The sequence below is a fragment of the Octopus sinensis genome, linkage group LG1 (assembly GCF_006345805.1).
Source record: "Octopus sinensis linkage group LG1, ASM634580v1, whole genome shotgun sequence".
Lineage (NCBI taxonomy): Eukaryota > Metazoa > Mollusca > Cephalopoda > Octopoda > Octopodidae > Octopus > Octopus sinensis.
Window position 1 is genome coordinate 59,082,724 of NC_042997.1, and position 23,970 is coordinate 59,106,693.

The following is a 23,970-nucleotide window of genomic DNA, read 5'->3' on the forward strand; positions in this document are numbered from 1 at the left end:
TGCTACTGAATTCAACTTAGTATGGCTTTTAAATAAATTTAAGGCAAGAATTTCTTTCTTCTTCACTTCAGTTTCAAAAAACTATCCTTCTGCTGTAAATATTTCTTTCCTTTCAATATTCACCACAGTATTTTCCACCCCAAATGTGTTCAATGATGTGTGGGTATTTTTTAGTACACCAAATAACTATCCGGACTTTGGGAATTACTTGAGGTTTACAGTGAGAAACGCAAGAGATCTGAAAAGAAGCCAGTGACAACAGCTTTACTATGAATGTGTACGTGTCTGTAGAGGGGGGAGGTGCAATTAGTTGCAGTGAAAAGCAATTAGTAACGGTAGGTGGAAGTCATTTGGCAAAGTAAGTTGAGGTGGTTGTCTGTTGGTAGAAGGTCAAGGGTGATGTTGGCTGATGATAGAAAGACCAGAAAGAAAGTGACAGTAAAACTTAACTCAGGGAGGGAGGAGGGTTTCAGGTGGAAGAGATAAAGAGACAAGAATAAAAAGAATGTAAGAGAATATGACAGAGAGAAAAAGATAAAGAAACGGGGGGGGGGGGAGCAAGAGAAGAAAGCTTGATAGCAAATGACTTTACAGTAAGAGCAGAGAATTAAAAGACAACATTAAGGAGAATGAAATAATGAACTGAAGAAGAGAAATGAAGTGTGAAAGAAAAAAGTAGTAAGAAAAGAATTTGGTGGAAGATTTTACCAACAAAGAAAAGCATAAACAATTGCTTGGAGAGAGTATTTAAAGTTTAATGAAAGTATTCTGAAATGCCAAGGAGCTAATAGGGTGCCATATGAATACAACAAGGGTACTTATTATTCGATAACATTACAACACTGTTTCATTACTTATACATACTAAAATTACTAACATTGACCCTCTGCTGCCAAAGGTCAAGTCAAAGCAACACCTCTAAAGAAGGATAGGGGTGATATAGTGAAATATGTCTGCATGAAGAGACACAATTGTAGGGTAGGTATGATGTTAGATTCCTGACTTGTATGTCATGAGAGCTAATACATGCTTTTTATTTTTTATTATTTGTTTTTGCACAAGTTATTCTAAGAAGTCAAACCAGGGTCCTTTCAGGCACAGTTCTCTGCTCTCTATCTTATCTCAGTCCTTAAAAAGATAATTTGCACACAATAAATTCTCACACAAATACTTAACATACATGTCTCCCCCAGTCAAAAACCAGCTTGTTTTTATTTATTTACTCTAAGAAAAACAGTGGTTCCCATAGATTTTCAGAACTTCTTGGAGGGGAATACAAGAGTAATGCTGTTGTTTGATCCCAACTCAGCCTATAAATAAACGTAATTCTGCCTCACCATCTGATCTTTGTTGTATACATTATCCACATTTTTCTTCTATGAACTATGTTTAGTCCCACTACATGCCACCTTGGATAAGTGTCTTCTACTATAGCTGCAAGTCAACCAATGCATTGAGTGAAAATGAAAGAAGTCTGTCATACATACATACATATATATATATATGTGTGTGTGGAGGCGCGTAGCTTAGTGGTTAGGGTGTCAGCATCATGATCGTAAGATTGTGGTTTTGATTCCTGGACCAGGCGACACATTGTGTTCCTGAGCAAAACACTTCATTTGACATTGTTCCAGTCCACTCAGCTGGCAAAAATGAGTAACACTGCAATGGACTTGCATCCCATCCAGATGGGGAACACATATGCTATAGAAACCGGGAAACTGGGCCCATGAGCCTGGCTAGGCTTTAAAAGGGCACATTTATTTATTTATTTTATATATATATATATATATATATATATATACACACACACACACACACACATATATACACAAATACATATGTTTATATATATGTATATGTGTGTATATGTATATATGTGTGAGTCAGTGTTTGTGTTTGTCCCCCTTCAACACTTGACAACTAGTGCTGGTTTATTTATTTCCCCGTAACTTAGCAGTTTGGCAAGAAGAGATTAGAAAAATAAGTACCAGGCTTAAAAATAAGTACTGAGGTACATTTGTTTTATTAAATTCTTCAAGGTTGTTTCCCAGTAGGGCTGCAGGCCAAAGACTGAAACAAATAAAAAGTTAAAACTAAAACCCATACACAAAACAATTTATGCTAGCTCATACCTGAATTTTCTAAAATTAGAAAATTAATTCAAGACCAGGCAATTTCAGTCTTCTAACAATCAATCCAAGAGTTGGTGATAAAATTTAAACCGTGCATTCAAGGGATTCAATTTTTGTTTCTGATAGGATTCACTATATTATTGAATTTATTATCAGGAAAATATGATGGTAGTTTAAGAATTCACATATCAGCATAATGTGGTACACGTAAATTTAAGCAGGAAATATTTTCTTGGTTTCAGCCAATAAAAAAATCAAATAATTTGAATAATTCAATTTGCTTCCTGTTTATGTTCTTCACTGCCAGTGTCATGTAAAAAGTATCTGGTCCACACTGTGAAGTGGTTGGTATTAGGAAGGGTATCTACCCATAGAATACATGCCAAATCAGACATTGGAGCTTAGCATGATCTTCTGGCTCAAGGGCTCTTATCAAACCATCCAACCCATGCTAGCATGGAAAATGGATGTTAAACAATGATGATGATGACTATCCTCTGTTTTTCCAGTAAACTTTTTGTCACTTAAAGTACATGGTAAAAAACTAACTAGTGATGTAATTAATCATGAGAGTTAACCACTATCTGTCATGCAGTAGAGCCATTCCACATGGGTAATTAGGGAAACAAACCAACAAACCAACCAAAAAACACTTTGCTACATGACTTTGGCATTCGAATTCTGCACATGATACAATAATATTTTTTTATCACATATGTGCATATGTATGTAAGTATGATGTATGTATGTATGCATGTATGTGATACTATACCTTGATACTGTGTGGACTACAATCTCCTTTGATAGGTCTCTAGTATGTCATCATAACTTACATAGCTTACTAATTTGAGTGGTCAATGGTTGTTATGTAAGATTGTTGTAATGGTTAACATACCTATATGATTTACAGCAGATGAATCACTTAAATTCTATAAGCAACATTACAACATATTTCCATCTTCATTGGATATATATGTGTGTGAAAATACTATACTGTGTATTTAATACCTAAACACCTTGCAAAAAGAGATAAAATTTCGAAAAACAAAATAAACTTTATTTTGCTTTGTAATCATTGATAAAATAAATAGGCTTTTAGTTTCAATTATTTCTGAGATAAGAGTAGACACAATAAACAACCAGCCAGCCAATTAAATTGAAGAAAAACAATCTAAGAGAGCCACAATGTGGTTCTGTAATCTTTTAGAATTAGCAACCAATTCTTCTCATAGGTGGAACATTTTTGTTTTTAGGTCAGCTTCATTGCCACTGGCTTGAGGTTTAAAGAATGGAACTGAAACAAAATCTGTGACGTATTTTGTTAGTTTTTGTTGTTTTTTGTTTGATGGAAGGATTGATGGTACACAAAAGATTTATTATTTTTAAAGTTTTTTTAACCCTTTTGATACCAACCCACCTGAAACTGCCATTGATTTTATGATACAAATTTCCAGTTTTAAAGAGATCTAAATTAAAATCTTCCTTGAGAATTTTGTGTTATGTTCCAAACACCTGCTTAATAATGACAGTTACTTTACTACATCCTTAATTATTTCCAAAATTAAGTGAAACAAAGTCAGTATATTTCAACAGAAATATGATAACAAAAGGGTTAAAATCAGATCCTCATCCCCATACTTTTATTTCTGTGTTATGACATTCATTTCAAAAACTACTGCAATACACATTTTTCTGTAGCAATAAAAGAACCAGAACTCACAAATTACTGCATGTTATCTTCTATTACTGCTCATGCCCCTCATTCTTTTTAATACCAGTTAAGTTCAACAGTGTTTTATCCAACACCCAATAGCAAAAAGATGGTTGTTCCTCCTCTCATTCATCAGCTTCCAATTCTCTCTCTCTATCTGTCTCTATGAATTTATCTGTAGGTTTCTCATGTCAAATGCAACACAGATAAAGCACTCATAGTGCAATAATCTAAAAATCTGTTGACAAAACTATTTGACATAAATTTTAGAAAATTAATTTAATTTGATTAAAACACCATTCGTATACACACACACATTTATACATGGCATACACTCCACACACACACATTTTTGTGTGTGTCTGATGGTATTATGAGCTTAATTAGTACAAATTTAACATTAGGTAGAGCAAGTATTTATTTCAAAAAGTTATCATAGTATATAAGCCAATAGATGTTATAAATTGATTCCTTTAGAGTTTTTGAATTTAAATCCTAACTTTATATGGTATAAATCAGTTATAGAAATTAAGTATATTTAGGCATGTGTCCACTGTTAATTTTAGGTTTAGCTTTTAAGATTTAAATCTACAAATAGTAGTAGACACAAACCTAAACAATTAATTTGGTATTTTACAGACAAGTTGGAAAAAAGTTGCCAATAAGCGTTCCATCTTATAAGAGTAAATACCCAATATTGCTGCATTTGAAATTTACTTTTTTCTCTGTAAAATATCAAACACATTTGACCCTTCCAAGATTTGTTTATATAATGATGTCAATTTTATATCAAGAGTGCCTCAATGTGGTTCTGTAATCTTTTAGAATTAGCAACCTTGATATTATATGAAACCTAGACACTGACAGCTACCAACCTTTCTAAAAAGAAAAAGCAATGAAAGGCTTCTATATATTAACAAATACTCTTTCTACCCAATTTATGTCATTAATTGCCATATGCTTGATATTCAATAAAAATATCGAACATGCTTGTCAAGCTTCTCTTCAGATGAGGACTCTTTCATCAGAGTGTCTCATTATTACAATTATGTTAAATGCCTTCAGGGAAAAAATTCCAATACACAACAAATACCATATATACCCCAACTTCTGCATGACCAATATAAACCAAAACTACTATGCTTCAACAATCCAACTCCGATCACAACATCACCAGTAAATTTTTACTTTGATACAAAAACATTTTCCCAATAACTACTGATATAAAATATTTAAGAGAAACAACTAAGTTACTCAAGCACACCTAACTTTGCCTTACTATAGCAAACACTAGTTCACTTCTTTATATGACATTGCATCAACTCCGGAAATTGTCCATTTAACGGTCAATATCTCAAAAAGGTCAATAACATACCATGCAGATGTCTTTACTATCAATAAAAACACACCTAAATCCCTACATCAATATAACTTTGAATACTTTCAAATCCATATTCCACTAACATATCCACTCATTCATAAACATCAGCAGAAGAGTAGATACCACATATAGTCACTAAAAGAACAACAGAACACAATTATAATATCAAATGGAGAATTACAGTCCATGCCAAAGCATTTTAGCAAAATGGCAATTGTAACCTGTGTACTGAAGAAAAGCTGACCATATTCCAGAGCAGCTTTAAGATGTAAAATGACTTGATCTCCTTTGCATGCAGAAGCCCATGTGGTATTATTATTATTATTATTATTATTATTATTATTATTATTATTATTAAGGTGGCAAGCTGGCAGAATCATTAGCATTTTATAGCAGCATTTTGTCCATCTTTACGACCTGAGTTCAAATTCCACCAAGATCAACTTTGCCTTTCATCCTTTCAGGGATGATGAAATAAGTACCAGTTGAACACTGGGGTTGATGTAATCAACTTATCCCCACTGAAATTGCTAGCCTTGTGCTAAAATTTGAAATTATTATTATTATTATTATTATTATTATTAAGGTGGCAAGCTAGCAGAATCATTAGCAAGCAAGGCAAAATACATAGCAGCATTTGGTCCATCTTTATGTTCTGAGTTCAAATACCACTGAAATCGATTAGCCTGTCATCCTTTCAGGGGTTGATAAACAAGTACTTGTTGATCACTGGGGTTGATCTAATCAACTTAGCCCTTTCCCCAAAATTTGAAACCATTATTATTATTATTATTATTATTATTATTATTTATTATTATTATTATTAAGGTGGCAAGCTGGCAGAATCATTAGCATTTTATAGCAGCATTTTGTCCATCTTTACGACCTGAGTTCAAATTCCACCAAGATCAACTTTGCCTTTCATCCTTTCAGGGATGATGAAATAAGTACCAGTTGAACACTGGGGTTGATGTAATCAACTTATCCCCACTGAAATTGCTAGCCTTGTGCTAAAATTTGAAATTATTATTATTATTATTATTATTATTATTATTATTATTATTAAGGTGGCAAGCTAGCAGAATCATTAGCAAGCAAGGCAAAATACGTAGCAGCATTTGGTCCATCTTTATGTTCTGAGTTCAAATACCACTGAAATCGATTAGCCTGTCATCCTTTCAGGGGTTGATAAACAAGTACTTGTTGATCACTGGGGTTGATCTAATCAACTTAGCCCTTTCCCCAAAATTTGAAACCATTATTATTATTATTATTATATTATTATTATTATTATTATGGCATAGTAAATTTTCGCAATAACTAGGTTAAATGAGTGCCTCCTCAAATTAAAGATTTTACCCTATGCTTCACAAAAACATTCAAATAGCAAATTATGAAGAAATGGAGCCAGTGAATGTCAAGGTTGAACAAAAATCTAGACTGCAGCCAACTATCCTACCAACACACTGTATTTATCCATTCACTCCCCATTAATATAATTCCATACTGACATCAATCTGCAGAAGTTTAAATTGGATATAATCCATATCTGTCTGAGATTATAAATATATACATTATATATTCATTTGTTATATCATTTGTATTTATTCATATTTGTTAAGTTTTTAATATGTCTTAATATATTGTATTACATCTCTAACTCAACTAACATTTCTACACACATACACACATTTTCTAACCCCCTTTTGGAACAAAAGAACAATTATAACATTAAATATCATGAAATTCATAAAGACAATGTCGAAAATGTGACTAATTACAGATGAGATTCAAGTTTTGTTAGCCAAAACTTAATCATTAAGAGAATTGTGCCAACTGGCAAGACAGGACAACTTTAAACAACTCAGGTGAGAGCTTACTCATAGCAATTAGAAAATATTCTGACAAGACACTATAAACAGATCTAAATACTAGCCTGCGGACAGAATGGTATAAGGTGATATGAATAGAGACCTTCTGCACAGAAGCAATTAAGTATGTTATACATGGTGACAAATTCACAGACACACAGATTTCAAAATTATTTATACAGAGATATATCTATACAACACACATTCACAATATATATATATATATTATATATATATATATATATAATATATATATATATATATATACACTTACAGAGATATATCTATACAAACACACATTCACAAAATATATATATATAAAATTATAACACATATTGAAACACAGAGGCAATATTTCCCCATAGCCAGGTATGTTTTCACAAAACATTGGAAATGAATGACCTTGTTTGTATTACAGTGACACTCATTTACAACTATCACGCAATGTTAGGACAAGGAGACACAAACACACATATTCACACAATATATACAAACACATACACATATGATATGACAAGCTTCTATCAGTTTCCATCAGTATACAAAATTCAGTTCCAAGGCTTTAGTTAGTTTCTCTATGGTAGAAGACAGTTACACAAGGTCCTTGAAATGAGACTGAACCTGAAACTATGAAGTTGGGAAGTAAACTTTTCAACTATACAACCACACTCATACACATTACACAAAAATCAACTGCCTTTCATCCATCCAGATTCAGTAAAATAATACTCATAATATACTGAGATTATCCAGTAAATTCTACATTTTCCGAATAAAAAATTGGCCTTGTATCAATTCAAATTAAATTCATATAAGAAAACCATACGAATGGCTATACTCCATGGTAGTGAGACATAAGCTATGAATGCAGAGGACATGCATAGACTGGAGAGGAATGAAGGTAGTATCCTCCATTGGATTTGCAACATCAGAGTGCATGGCCAACAAAGCACAACTGTGTTGAGAGAAAAGTTAGGCATAAGAGAAATTAAATGTGGCATGCAAGAGAGGAGAATGCTTTGGTTTGGATATGTGGTGTATATGAGTAAAGGCAGCTATATACAAAAGTGTCTGTCACTGTAAGTGGATAGTACATGTGGAAGAAGGAGACCCCAAAAGACATGGTATGGAGTGGTGAAGACCAGTCTCAGGATGTTAGGACTCACAGAGGAAATGACAAAGGACTGAGATGTTTGGTGATATGAGGTCCTAGAGAAGACCCACCCACATCAGTGAAACTGAGTGCTAGAAGTGGTATCTAACCCACTTGTAACAATAAACTTTTCACACCCTACCCTAAGAAACTGAACTACACCTCCTCTTCTAAACTGCATCTTTCTCTTCCTCACATTTCCTCTTCATACACTATGATTGTCTCCCGCTCCCTTTCCTTGCTCTCACTGCCCTGCTCACTGTATTGCTGCTTTCCTCCACCCCATCTTTATACCTAGGTTTTTGCCAGGCACTGCAATCCTCACTCCATGTTCACACATTCTGGGCAGTACTTGAACACATATATTATGACCTCCGTACCTTGAGGGCATGCCCTGGCAATTGCTACCATTTATCTTTCTCTTTCTTTCTCTCCCATCACATCTATGCTGTTGTTACTTGTGAGTGTACCCTAGCACTTCACCACCATCTCTCACCTGCTCTCTCTTGCACTTTTGCTATTTCCCACTATCTCTTTCCCTTGCTCTTCCCTCTGGCTGAGTAGAGATGTATCCCCTCTACAGCAGCACACCTGTTTCTGCCCTCCTTCTTGATCACTCTCTCTTTCCTCTTGCTTTTCCCTCGGGCTAGGTAACCTAGTATCTCCTTTACATCAGCACACCTATTTCTGTCCCCATTCTTGTACCTCTCCCTCCTCCCTCTCTCTCTCTCTCTTCCTCTCATTCTCTCTCTTTCTCTTCTCTCTTTCTTGCCTGGTAACCATGTATCTCCTCTATAGCAAGACACCTGTTTCTGCTTCTCTATTTCTCTGTCACATTCTAACTTTTCATCATCTGATACAAGATCCCCTCCTCCAATACCCCACCCCTCGCAAAATTCTTTATCTTGCAAGTTACATGGTGGCACTTTTAACTGTCTTGCAAGTGACCATGTTACTTGTCTTGCAAGTTACTTGGTGACCTTGCTAGAGCTGGTGCCACATAAAAGCATCCAGTCCACACTGTGAAGTGGTTGACATTTGGAAGGGCATCCAGCTGTAAAAACCCTGCCAAAGCAGACACAGTAGCCTGGGGTAGTCTTCTACCTGTCAACCATCCTACCCACACATGCATGAAAGTCAGATGTTAAACAATGATGATGATGATGAATCAAGATCCTTGATAAACAGAGACAATTCACAGAAATCCAAATTATTTTCTTCCAAGAACAAGAGAACCCTTTGACAACCAAGTGTATGCCAGTTCAAAGTGTTTAACTTTTTTAATACCAACACACTTGAGATTGTTTCTGGTTCTATAATTTCCACTTCTTGCTTTTAAGTGATCTAAATTTAAACTTTCCATGAAAATCCATATTATGTTCCAAACACCAGCTTAACAATAACAAGGTTATTTACTAAATTTTTCATTATTTTCAAAATTAATTGAAATTAAGTCAGTATATTTCAATAGAAATATGGGAACAAAAGGGTTAAAATATAATTCAGTAAGTTAAAATTTCAAAAGAAAAACAGAAAAACAAATCCATATATTAATTTTTGCTGTTAATTATAATGAAAATATAAAATTTCTTCTGTTTTTGAAGAGAAATAAGCCACCAATTGAAAGATTATTCTTATTGTAGTGGTCATGTGGAGACACAAGGAAAAATTTGAGCTCTTTAAAAATCTATAATTAAAATAAGAGACAACTAGATTCAATAAACTAACACTAAATGCCTACCCTTAAGAACCACATTAAAACATAGTAGTGTTCAGATTTTTCTGTTAAATGCTTATTTAGTCACATTGTTTTGAACTAATCATGCATTTTCTCATAGCTTTAAGATTTTGATGATGTGGTAGTTTATTTTTAGAATGACATTGTTGGGTAAGTGTGAGATGCCAGATCTGACCTGTTTGAACAAAAAATAAGTAGAATATTTTGGCTGGATGTGGCCAGTTTAAATATTAAAGGGATGAAGGAAATAAATGAAAATGTCCCACAATCTTTATGGGGCTATTGATTCACCACTGAAGACAATCTGGCAGAACTGATTCCTGTGCAAGCTAATGAATATGGCCAGATTAGCAGGTGCAATGAGTAAGTCAAGAAAAATAAATCAACCAAGAATTGAAACCAGGCCATGGACAATTACACTTAAAGTTAGTTTATTCCTCATCACTGCTTAGTGCTGAAACAAATGTACTTATTCTGACCAGGCAATCTGACCTTGTGAGGATTTCGACTAAGTACTCCAAGTTAATGAAACACTTGTAAATTGAGTAGAGCACTTGGTTATCTACAGCATCAAACACTGTCTCACTATGGTTTGTACTTACAACAAATGGACTCGGCTGTTGAGAGTTAAATGTCTTTGACAAGAATAGAACACAATACTAGTGCCCTCAAATGAGCATCATAACACCTTGGAAATAAACTTGACAAGATAGGTGTATAATGTAGAGTTGTGAGATGAAGTAGATATGCAATGTACAACTCTACAGATTTTATTTGAAAACAATTCTTGCCAATTCATTACTAACCTAACAATTATGATGATGATCTTAACAACTTGCTCTCCAAAAGTTCCCTCAGTACAAACTATGTAACAGTTTATAATTACATGTAAAAATGCATCAAAAGTAATATGTCCATGTTAAGTGTATATGCTCACATGAGTGTGTGAACACGTTTCAAGTACAATATGTCCTGTACTTAGCATATGAAAGATAAACAGATTAAATGACACATAGTTTAGACAAACACTTGCCATTGTATAATGCTTCTTGTTAATCGCAGCAACAAGCTGTGCTTCCCTACTAAGGAACAACTAAAGCAACCAATTGATAGGAAAATCATATTTATATTCTCATACAAACATCAGGGAAATCAATATAGTGCAATTGATTTTGTTATAAAAGAAAGCAGCTGCCATGTGATCAGAACAAAATCAAGTTTTCTACTAATTTAATGGATTCATTAGATTGAAAATATCTTACACCATCGTCCTTTCTAATGAAAACAGGAAATTGTAACTTTCATGCCTTTCACAGATGCATTAGCAAAATATGTGGAGGAGTTTCAGCTAGAAATCAGGCCCAGACATGTCTGAGGTAATTTTGAAGTCTTCATTGTATAAGAAAGAAAACTAGAGAGTAAGGAACAGAAAACATCTCCCAGATGGCATTTGAAAACAACTCAAACAGTTTAAGTAGATCACTGAAGTCCATTTCACGACTCTGTTGAGAATTTAGCACCACACAACATCTGACACTACCTATGTTAAAAATAACAATTTCTTTACATAGAAATATTTCTTTCATATACCAGGGAACAAGAAAAAAGGGATACTGTAAGATATATACTCTTCCTTTAAAGCAGTGATTCTCAGCCAGGATCTATATGGCCCCTGAGTATCCATATAAGATTTTGGAGGTCCAAACAAGAAAATAGTAAATTAGGAATCAACAATAGTATTTTAAGGGCCCCTGAGAAAATTTTGCTTTAGATGTATTTATTGGTATGTATTACAGGAAACAGCTAGGCTTCTTTCTATAACATTTTACATAATTCAACCTACACAAAATATGAATTTGAAAAGAAGTTTCTACAAAACTAGTTTTTGAACACTGAATGGCTATTGGGGTCCACCAGAACAAAATAGTAATAAAAGGGGTCCGTAGATTTTTAAAAAATGGCTGAGAACCCCTGCTTCAAAGCATTGGTACATTCTGTGAAAAATCTCAAACTCAAAATCAAAATCAATTTTTGAAGCCAATTCATATCTAACTTACTGCCATACTTCAATACCTACTCATACATTTGTTCCATTATAAAGTATTTTTTAAAAATTATCAATAACTTTTTACAAATCATAAGAAGATTGTTAATTTTTATAAGGAAGAGTGGAGTATATAATTGATTGAATCAACTTCCATATACTGCAGATGTTTATTTTATCAATCCCAATGAAATGAAAGTAAAAGACAGCTTATATAGAGCAGGTTGCTAACCATTGGGTCGCAGACTAATAACAGGCCATGGATCATTTGCTGTTGGGCTGCACAGAAAGAATAAATTTTCTTAATTTTATTTCTATTTTATTGACTATTACACTCTGCAGGGTGTTTCTGCATTATATCTTTATCTTTTATGTTTTACTTGTTTCAGTCATTAGACTGCAGCCATGCTAGGGAACTGCCTTGGAGAACTTTTGAATTTTTTTGTTTTATTTATATACTAGCAGCTAAGCCCGGTTTCACCTAGTCGGTTTGGATGATGTGGCTGTAAAACCTACTCTGTGTAAGCATTCGACTAGTTTGGGCACACTTACATTGAAAAATAATTTTAGAATGACTTTCAGTCAAAATGCTAAAAGTAACTGACCAACAAAAAAGTAACAACCAAGATTCAACCAAATCAAAAAATAAACCCAAATACTAAGCGAACAAAGATGAACCATCCCACTTCCATTGTGTGCGCACATGCACACACACATTCACACACACACCCATTTTACATACACACACAGAGTTGAAATGCTGTTTGATTTATTCATCTATCACCCCTTCCTTTCTCATTCATAAACACAAAAGTATTATTATAGTAGATTATCTCGGTAACCATGGGAGCTATGAAAAAATACAAAGCCCAGCAACACCATTGGATCATTCTACACATCTGTGTAAATTTTCACACACACAATTCCACCCAGCCGTTTGACCGTGAATTCCAAGACAAGAAAGAATCACCCATGTCAAATTTATATGTATATATATTATATATATATATATATATATATATATATACATATACATATTTAAGTGTTAGGTGTGTTCCTAGTAGTACACCAATAAAGCACATTCACTGCTTTTCCAACAGAAATTTGTCTCTGGCTATTCCTTTCCAACAGCTTAAACCTATGGTCACTAACAACATATTGCATTAAATCCAAACACAATAGAATTTATTTAACGAGACACCTCTTATTACATCACCTGATAAGGTACTTCTGCAGCAAGGGATGCACCACGGGATCGGTGTACAATGTGTCAAAACAATGGTTGTGAGCAATAAAGTTTCCTGTGTATTCCATTTTCTATCTCTACCATTTGTTTTATATATATCTATGTAATAATTAATTATATGTTAGTTTTAAATTTTGGCACAAGGCCAACAATGTTGGGGAAGGTAAATCAGTTACATCAACCCCAGTACTCAACTGGTACTTATTTTACTGACCAAGAAATGATAAAAGGCAAAGTCAACCTCAATGGCATTTAACCCTTTAGTGTTCAGATTATTCTATCAAACATAATGCCTACTGATTCCCATTGATTTGAATTAATCATGCATTATCTCATATCTTCAAGATCTTGGTGTAATTACTTAATGTAGAATAACATTGTAGGGTAGGTGTGAGAGCCTGGATCTGGCCAGTTTGAACATAAAACAGGTAGAATACTTTTGGCCGGATATGGCCGGTTTAAATACTAAAGGGTTAAACTTGGAACATGAAGACAGACGAAATGCTGACAAGCATTTTGCCCAACATGCTGTTTTTGCCAGCTTGCTGTTTTACAATTAATTATATATTATGCATTTTATGGTGTTTTGTTATGCACATGATCCCCCAGCCCATGGAAACATTGTTTTGCATGAAACCAGTCCAGGGTGTGAGAAAAAAATAAAAAAGGATGAGGATCACAGCTATAGAAGGTTTTATTTTACAATAGTGAAAACTCCACCCATTTCCCTAGCCCAATTTAAGACCCTTTCTTTTTCATATCTTTTATCTTCTCTTTTATTTGTTTCAGTCATTGGACAGTGGCTACGCTGGGGCACCACTTCAAAGGGTTTAGTCAAATAAATCAACCCTCATACTTATTTTTAAGCCTGGTACTTATTCTAGCAGTCACTTTCACTGAACCTAAGTGACATGGATGTAAACAAATAAACACCAGTTGTGAAGTGGTGGGGGGACAAAGACAAACTCAAAGACACACACATGCATGAAACGGACTTCCATGCAGTTTCAGTCTAGTAAATTTACTCATAAAGCATTGGTCGGCCCAGGGCTTAAGCAGAAGACACTTTTCCAAAGTTCCACACAGTAGGACTAAACACAAAACCATGTGGTTGCAGAGTAAACTTTTTAACAACATAGCCAAACAATAAATACTTTTCCAAAAATGTAATGCATTAACATTTGATACATTTCTTGGGGAAATATTCTTCCAGTTTTGTTTGCAGTAAATGGATTGTTCCAGCTCTTATGCTAATGGAATATTGTATAACATATTCATAAAAATTTTACATTTTATCAAATATTTCAAAAGTAAAAGATGTTTATCTCTGCAATCCTGTCTGAATTAAACAATGACTCAATCAAGGTTGCATCCCAAAGGCTGAGAACTGCTTCTATAAAGCATTCAGTAAAGGGATTACAAACTCAAAGCAATATATACAGGTATACCGCCTACTTTCCAGACACAGATTATTCAGAAACTCTCATAATCCACAAAAATTTACAAGCAGGAACTTCAAATTCCTGTGGCCACCAGACTAGTTTACGGCACAGTACAGTATTAAACTTGTATCATTTATACTAATGCACAGGTACCTGTATTTCATTTAAATATTTATGTAAACTATATATTTATTTCATTTGGAATTTGTTGATGAAGGAAACCACTTCTTATTTGGAAAAATCAATAATCTAGGTAAGCTTTGGAACCAAAAACACCAGAAAATCCATATTGTACCTGTACAAAGATTTAGTATCAATTCCAGTAGGATATTAACTCAAAATTGAATAATCCGTTTTGCCATAGGCATAAGGCCTCAAATTTTGGTAAAAAACCAAGTTGATTACATCAGCTGCAGTACTTCTTGACTAGTACTTATTTTATCAACCTCGAAAGGATGAAAGGGATTGTCGACCTTGGTGGAATTTGAACTCAGAACATAAAGATAGACAAAATATTGCTAAGCATTTTGGCCAGCATGCTAATGGTTCTGCCAGCTCACTGCCTTGATACTGAATAATATACTATAAAACTACCATCAGTTCTAACATATATTTTGGAAACAGGAACAATTACTTACCATCACAACTTTCAAACATCACTGGTTCACAACAGGGGTCCATGTAAGACTTTTGATGCAAAATAGTCAATTGCTGATCAAAATAGTCAACTACAGATCCACTGAAGTATTTTAAGGTCTATGAAAAAATGTTACTTTGGATGTATTTATTGCAAGAAACAGCTAGGTTTCCTTCTTTAAGGTTTTACATAGTTCATCATACACAAATTAACCCTTTAACATTTAAACTGGCCATATCCAGCCAAAATATTCTACCTGTTTTATATTCCAACCAGCCAGATCAGGCGTCTTACACCTACTCTACAAAGTCAATCTAAAAATAAACAACCACATTATAGTAATCTTGAAGCTACAAGATTAATATGATTAATTGAAAACAATTTAAGTAAATAAGCATTACATTTTGATAGGATAACCTGAATGCTACAGGGTTAATGTGTGAAAACTGAAATAGGAATTTTGAAAGAAGCATCTATAAAATTCACTTTTGAATTATAAGTAGCAATGGGTGTCCACCAGAATAAAATAGTAATCAAAGGAGTGCATAGGCAAAAAATAGTTGAGAACCACTGCTCTACACAGTTACTCAATTTGCTAGAAAGAACAGTCAAATTTCCCCTCAAATCACACCCTGCTATCTCAAAAATGTATGGACACAGTGGGCAATATAGCCTCTGATAGACAATAAGATGGGATGGTCACAATATGAATGTTTTTGACCACAGGTCAGCTCATTCAGAATTAACCTGAGGTTAAACAACAACTTCTTCCAATTAAAAGATGCTTTCCACAATAATTAGGACATGAAGTTATCACACATTTTCCTAGGATTTGTGTTTTGGAATGCCAGCTGACAAAAGCAATTGTTTATAATACAATGTTCCTACCGTTAGCAAGTATGAAATTACCTTGTCATGTTGAGAATTCTAAATATTTATCACAAACATACTACAGTACTGGACAGCACCAGAAAAAGGTCATGAAATGTCAACCCTTCCATTAGTAAGCCAACATCCTGCTAATTCAGTCATCCAGAACATTTATTCACTTTGATTTCACTAACTTCAGTCATGATGGCATTGTTTCACTATGTTTATAAAGTATTTTATTTTTTGTTTATCTTTTATCTTACTTGTTTCAGTCATTAGACTGCGGCCATGCTGGGGCACTGCCTTGAAGTTTTGTTTGAATGAATCAACCCAAGTTCTTATTTTTTAAAACCTGGTTCTGATTCTATTGGTTTCTTTTGCCAAATTGCTAAATTACAGGGATGCAAACACACCAACACCGGTTGTCAAGCAGTAGGTGGGGGGATAAACACAAACACAAAGACACACATAGATATATAAACATATATATATATTCAACAGGCCAAATCCATAGTAGAAGACACTGCCCAAGGTGTCACGCAATGGGACTGAACCTGGAGCCATGTCGTTGGGAAGCAAGCTTCTTACCACATAACCACGTCTGTTTATTTATCTCATTTCCTATATAGATAATACAGTCTGATAATGTTATTCATTCATCTTTAATGCTTTACTTGTTTCAGTCATTGGATTGTGGCCATACTAAGACACTGTATTGAAAGGCTTTTAGTTGAATTAATCACATCTCACCCACCAGTACTTATTTTTTGCTGCCTTATTATATTTCTTTAAACCTGGTACCTATTTTATCAGTCTCTTTTGCTGAACTTCTAAGTTATGGGGGATATAAAAAAAAAAACAAACACAAGCTGTAAAGTGATGGAGGGGGATAAAATACAAACACACGCAGATATATACATATATACGTAGAAGATGATTATTCTTTAACAAGAATAGTACTGAAAGTGACTTCTTGTTAAAGAATAATAAATTTGTACTCTACCAAATGTACTGAGTAGTCCATCAGCTTACATATATACATACATATATAAATATAAATGCATGTGTAACAAAATGTAAGGTCTGGAACACTTGAGGGGTGCAGTCTCATCCCGTTACATTAAATTACCTGTCGAGGGAAACCCAGACTTCAAATATCTTCAACAGCATAAATAATATTTATTTTCTGGATTCACAATAATATATATATATACATATACTTCCTTACTGGCACCTGCGCTGGTGGCATGTGTAAAAGATTCGAGCGAGGTTATTGCCAGTGCCGCCTGACTGGCCCCGTGTGGGTGGCACGTAAAAGCACCCACTACACTCTCGGAGTGGTTGGCATTAGGAAGGGCATCCAGCTGTAGAAACTCTACCAGATCAAGATTTGAAGCCTGGTGCAGCCATCTGGTTCGCCAGCCCTCAGTCACATGTCCAACCCATGCTAGCATGGAAAGCGGACGTTAAACGATGATGATGATGATGATGATTTCTTATGTAGAAACTTTGATGATGTTTATAAATTGAGTTTTTCTTTTCATTCACCCAACAATTTTCAATATTTTTTTAATCATGCGTAAATTATAAATTTAGAAAAACATAAAAATAACTATTGCCTTCCTAGCTTTATTAATCAAACTTATGTGTAACAAACTTATTTTTCAAGATACTCAACTAGTATGATTTTCAAAAGAAAATGAAACAAGAAGAGGAGGTGAAAAAAGAAAAATATAAGAATACAGGAAGAAGAAGAATTTAAAATAAATACCATAGATTAAATATGAGCTCATGATGGCCTATCCTCTCAGCCATTAAAATAGGTCAGCAAAAAAAAGACAATCATGGAAACTTACATGGAAGGTAGTAATTAGGGCATAAAACTGCAAGATTCTCTGTTGTTTTGGTTAAAAACTGCACAGCTGAGAGGAAGTATTTAGTTCAAGACAGTGACAAGCATATCAGAAATTTAGGAGAACTAACTGCAAAAGGCTGCATAAGCGTCTGAGTAGTGTTGACACTCATAAAATAGTTTTGGAAGACAGTTGAGTAAGTTTCGTAAGACAGTGGAGTAAATGTCATAAAATAGTTGAGTGTGAGTATCACAAGTTGTTTGGATATAATTATCCCAAAAGATCTGGGTAAGCGTTCCAAAAGGCTGAGTGTCATATGAGGCCTGGATAAGTGTTCCTAGATGACTGACTGCTAGGAAAGCGTCATGAGATATTTGAATAGCTGTGACAGGAAGTTAAGTTAACTATGACAAAAAGTTGAGAAATTGTCAAAAACAGTGATTTAAGTATTTGGATGCTATAAGTGTAAATCAGATATGTTGCCCATGGATACCACCAGGCTACAAAGGTAGGCTAGGGCTAACAAGGTTAATTTGAAATATGAAATTTTTTAAGTTAATGTTTGTAGCTGACAAGACTCTTGAGAGACATAATTCTATGGAGATTTTAAAGCGAGAGATAGTATAAGGTTCAGAAAATGAGATGCGTTGTAAGTGTTAACATAAAAAACAGTTAAGTAGAAATTACCTACATGAAAAAAGCAATGTGCAAAATCAGAAGAGGTGTGAAAGATTAGCTAGGAGCAGGAGATAGACTGATGACCAAACATTGAGTTGAGCACTCAACTATAAGGTGAAAGCTATAAACAGGCAAAATGTACTGGACTATAATCACGTGGTCACATGTTCAAATCTTAATACTACAGCCTCTGAGCAAAACACATAACTCTGCTTGCTCCATTTTGTCTAACTGATATAAAACAGCCTCTCAACTTACTAGTTTAGTTGTGAGTAATTAAAATGGCATCAAAAAATTTAACTAAGGTAAATAACTCAAATAGACATATGGCATGGACTGAGATAAAACACGTGGATGTACTGAATTACACATATCAAAACACATGTAATGAATTAAAATTTCCCTCTTAGAGAAGAAAAACTAAATCCTATTGGCATTCATATAGAAACATGTTTATAAATAAGTTTTGACAAACAGTAATTTGCATAATCAAAAATGAAACTGAGCTAAGGGTAAAACTCAAAAAAGACAATAGCAAATTCATCCAAGGTCAACTTCGCCTTTCATCCTTGAAAGATCAATAAAATAAATATCAGTTGAGCACTGGGGTTGATGTGACTGACTTAATCCTCCCTCAAACTTGCTGGCTTTGTGCCAAAATTTGAAACCAAAATTTATATAAGCATCTACCAAATTCATACTGCAACAGTATATATGTGTATATGTATATATATATATCTCAACTAAGGTTATCAATTTAATATAAAGAGTAAAGAGCCTGCTTTAATTTCTATGTATTGTTATCAAGTTACAATAGTTGTATATGAGAACCCAAACACAACTGAAGTAACTTTCATTTCATTTGAGGTCAATAATTAGTACTGGGAATGTACTGAGGCAGAGTCAATTAACCTATATACCACTCCTTCAGATCTTATTATCTAATACCAAAATAATTTTTAAAAAAGTTTTTTTGTATTTTCATTTGTACACAATCCAGTTTTTGTGCACAACAAATATTTTACATCTTAACACATAAACTAATATCTATTATTTCATTCCAACTGAATATGATATAAAACTCTGATGAACTCTTACTTTATATGAGCAACAAACTCGTACCTAAAACACCTTCAAAAGATGTTTTTATTGTTATTAATTTACACAAGTTGTATATTAAAATCCAAACACTAAGGTCACCTTTGATTTCATCTACAGTCAATAAATAATACTGGTAATATACTGAAGTCATTTATACACCTTTTTTTCATACTTTAAGTCCAGTCAACAAAAAGAAATTGCTAATTCAATAAAATGCTGATCAAAGGTATAAGGGAACTCTTGGAATAAAATAAATTTCTGAGGATTGAATAGAAAGAGATTATAAAAAAATGGGAGAGAGAAAAATAGTACATTGGCATGTTCAGAACAAACCTGCTTCGTAAAAGAAAAATTCAGGAAATGCAAAGGGTATTGGATTTTTTTACTTTGCATTGTTTTTATTGTATTTTCAAAAAGAACTGATATTCATCTGGCAGTTCTACATAAAACAGTAAAGATTGTCTCCCTGCACATCACACACACGTTTATATATAAAATGATTTGTAGTTGCAGTAACTTATTTTGTTTATATTAATGACTATTATATATAGTACTGGACCTTTATCAGGCTTCAGCAATTGGCATAGTTTACAAAATACAGTACTTTGTAATGAGTAAAGAGACCCTGTTTTTGAAGTTGGTTAATTTATTCCTTCATTTTTTTTATTCTTTTACTCATTTCAGTCATTTGACTGTGGCCATGCTGGAGCACCACCTTATAGGGTGTTAATAGAAGAAATTGACCCCAGGACTTATTCTTTGTAAGCCTAGCACTTATTCTATTTGTCTCTTTCATCGAACTGCTAAATTATGAGAACATAAACACACCAGCATCAGTTGTCAAGCGACGGCAGGGGACAAAACACACACACATATATATATATATATAACAGGCTTCTTCCAGTTTCCGTCTACCAAATCCACTCACAAGGCTTTGGTCGGCCCAAAGCTATAGTAGAAGACACTTGCCCAAGGTGCCATGCTATGGAACTGAACTCGGAACTATGTGGCTGGAAAGTAAGCTTCTTAGCACACAGCTACATCTGTGCCTATATTTGCATACAGTTTACTCTTGAAGAATTTTCTAAGATTAAATATACACTGCTTTAAAAGTGTATAATCTTGTAGATGTATCTGTTAAATAGAATCATGTTCCTCACATTTCTTCATTTAATTTTCATCCTATAAACCTTATACTGTTTACATAGTACAGTATGATATTTTAAGTGGATTAATAAATATACCCTGCTTTAGAAGTGTATTAATTTGAATCTATTAAAAACAATTTAAGTCTACTTTTCATAGCTTATTTTATATTTTAAGTATATATTTAGACTGTCACCAGAAAACTGGAAATCCAGAAATCTGGGACACTTCCAGTCCCAAGTAGGTGGATAATTGTTCTGGTATTGTATTAATTTTGAATTAGATATGAAAACTATAGTGTCTTTTAATATTTATGACTTTGTTGCTTGTACAAAGTATGAATTTTATATAAATAGTCAATTAGAACAAAATAAAGATTTTGATACAAGACCAGAAATTTCAGAGAAGTGGGTAAGTTGATTACATTGACCCCAGTGCTTAACTTATACTTATTTTATTGACCCCAAAAGGATGAAAACCAAAACTGACCTTGGTGGAATTTGAACTCAGAACATAAAGACATGGTTTTGTGGTAAGAAGCTTGCTTCCCAACCACATGGTTACGGATTCAGTTCCACTGTGTGACACCTTGGGCAAGTGTCTTCTACTATAGCTTCAGGCAGGCCAAAGCCTTGTGAGTGGATCTGGTAGAAAGAAACTGAAAGAAGCCCATTGTGTGTGTATATATATATATATATATATACACTCACTCACACACCTGTATGTACGCGCACACACATGCACATACACACACTTCCCCACACCCACACGTACATACATACACACTCACACACATACACACACACACACGGACATACATCTATGCACACACATACATACACACATACTCACATACATTCATCGGACACACTGCCACCCGGACATACACACAGACACACTCACACATCCACACACATACATACTTACGCACATACTCGCAGGCGCGCGCACGCACGCGCTTGCGCCGGTTCGCGCACGCATACGCGACGCAGGCACCTCGCTCTTGGACCCGACAAGACCTCCCGCCCGTTCCTGGGACCGTCGCGTTTCGTTGGGTTTTCCCACACCCGTCTCCGCGGGACCACTCTTCCATCTTCCCCTCAGCTGGAGTCCTTTTTCCTTAACCCCCCCCCTTTTCGTTACACACACGCGCACACATATACACACATTGCTTAAATATATACATTACTCTTACACACATTCAATCTACTCGCCATTAATACCACCACGACACTGGACACACACACACACTACTACTCAACACACGCTGGCACGCTACATACGCCCCCACCCCTTCCTCCCTTCCTCCTTCCTTCTTTTTCTTACTACTGACTTTGTCTGCTAAGCTGACCACTAGTCTCGCCCTACCTCACACGCCTACACACAGACGCACACACTAACACACACATATATATTTTTGTGTTTTTTCATCTCGCCTCACACACACACATACACACACGCACACGCACACACTCACACATACACACACATCTGTTGCGTTACCAACCTTATCTCCACTCTTTTGCCTTTAAAAACCCACTTTGCTCTGTTTTCGTAAACATCCGTCTTTCACCATGTGCAACTCGTAAACACCAGTCGTCTTTTTTCTCCTTCCCTGTTGCCCGCTCTGGGATCTTTCTTTCCTCTCTCTTCCTTCTTTATGTTTCCGACGAAGAGCTCCGCTCGAAACGTCATACCTCCCTGCTTCCATTTCCTGAGCGCCTATTAATAATAATACTGTAATTGTTCCATTGTTGTTGTTTTTTTGTTTCCCGTTTGGATTAAAATTATATATATATATAATATATATATATATATATATTTATGTGTGTGTGTGTGTGTGCATATATTTGTGTGTGTGTCTGTGTTTGTCCCCCCCACCACCATTGCTTGACAACCGATGTTGGTGTGCTTGTGTAACTTAGAATAAGTACTAAGCTTACAAACAATAAGTCATGGAGTCAATTTGTTCGACTAAAGACAGTGCTCCAGCATGGCTGCAGTCAAATGGCTGAAACAAATAAAAGAATAAAAAGAATAAGTATTTTGTCCGGTATGCCAACAATTCTGCCAGTTCACCACCTTAGTTAAAGCAAAATAGTAATAATATTTATGTGTTAAAGCGTAAAATATTTTTTATACACAAAAACTGGATTGTGTGTAAATAAAAAAACTGTAACAAGTTTTTTTTTAATTATTTTAATATCTGAATGTGAAGTATATAAGATGTTAGCATATATAATTAAGTTTTTATGGGGGATGGGAAAATGGTCAGCTTATAAGGAAAACCCACACTTCTTGATGAACGCCAAATTCCACCCAGTGTTATCTGAAATATGTATTGCATATTGCAGATATACCAGTAGTTCTCAACTAGGGTCATTATGACCCTTGGAGGTCCATATAAGATTTTGCTGTTAAAATCTATTTGCAACAAACTGGTTATATTTCTACAATACACAAAATAATTAAACAAGGTTTTTTTATACAATTCCTAATGATATTTAATTATAAAAATCTAATAGGATTTTCTTAAACATTGAATGGCTAGAAGGGTTAATCCAAGTAAAATAAGAATCAAAGGGGTACATAGGTAAAATTTAATTAAGAAACACTAGACAGATTTTATGGTGAAAGTGTTTAGGTTCTTAGGGTTTTTGTATATTGACTGAATGTTCTGGTCATGAGTCCAGTAATTGCACAGATTGTAATGACTAAAACCAAAATAGTCTTGGTGTGGCACTGTAGTTATAGTGTTAGCTCTAAAGTCATGCTGGAATATGTTACTAAGTATGTGGTCTATGGATGTGTATTTTTCTTGAGTATTTTAGTTATTGGTAATAAAAGTGCAATGATCATGGTTTGTCCTTATTTTAAGACTGAAATTATACTGAAGAATTTTCACATGTGTAGTATGCAGTTGTTTAGACCCAGGTTAGCCTTCATTATGCAGACCTATAATCA

At 34.4% G+C, this 23,970-nt stretch overlaps 1 protein-coding gene across 2 annotated transcripts in view; it reads right to left on the reverse strand.

Annotated features, from left to right (window-relative positions):
* Positions 1–23,970, reverse strand: part of LOC115210892 (sorting nexin-16) — a 104,909-nt gene that overhangs the window by 57,407 nt on the left and 23,532 nt on the right. The gene's annotated exons all lie outside the window — the stretch shown is intronic.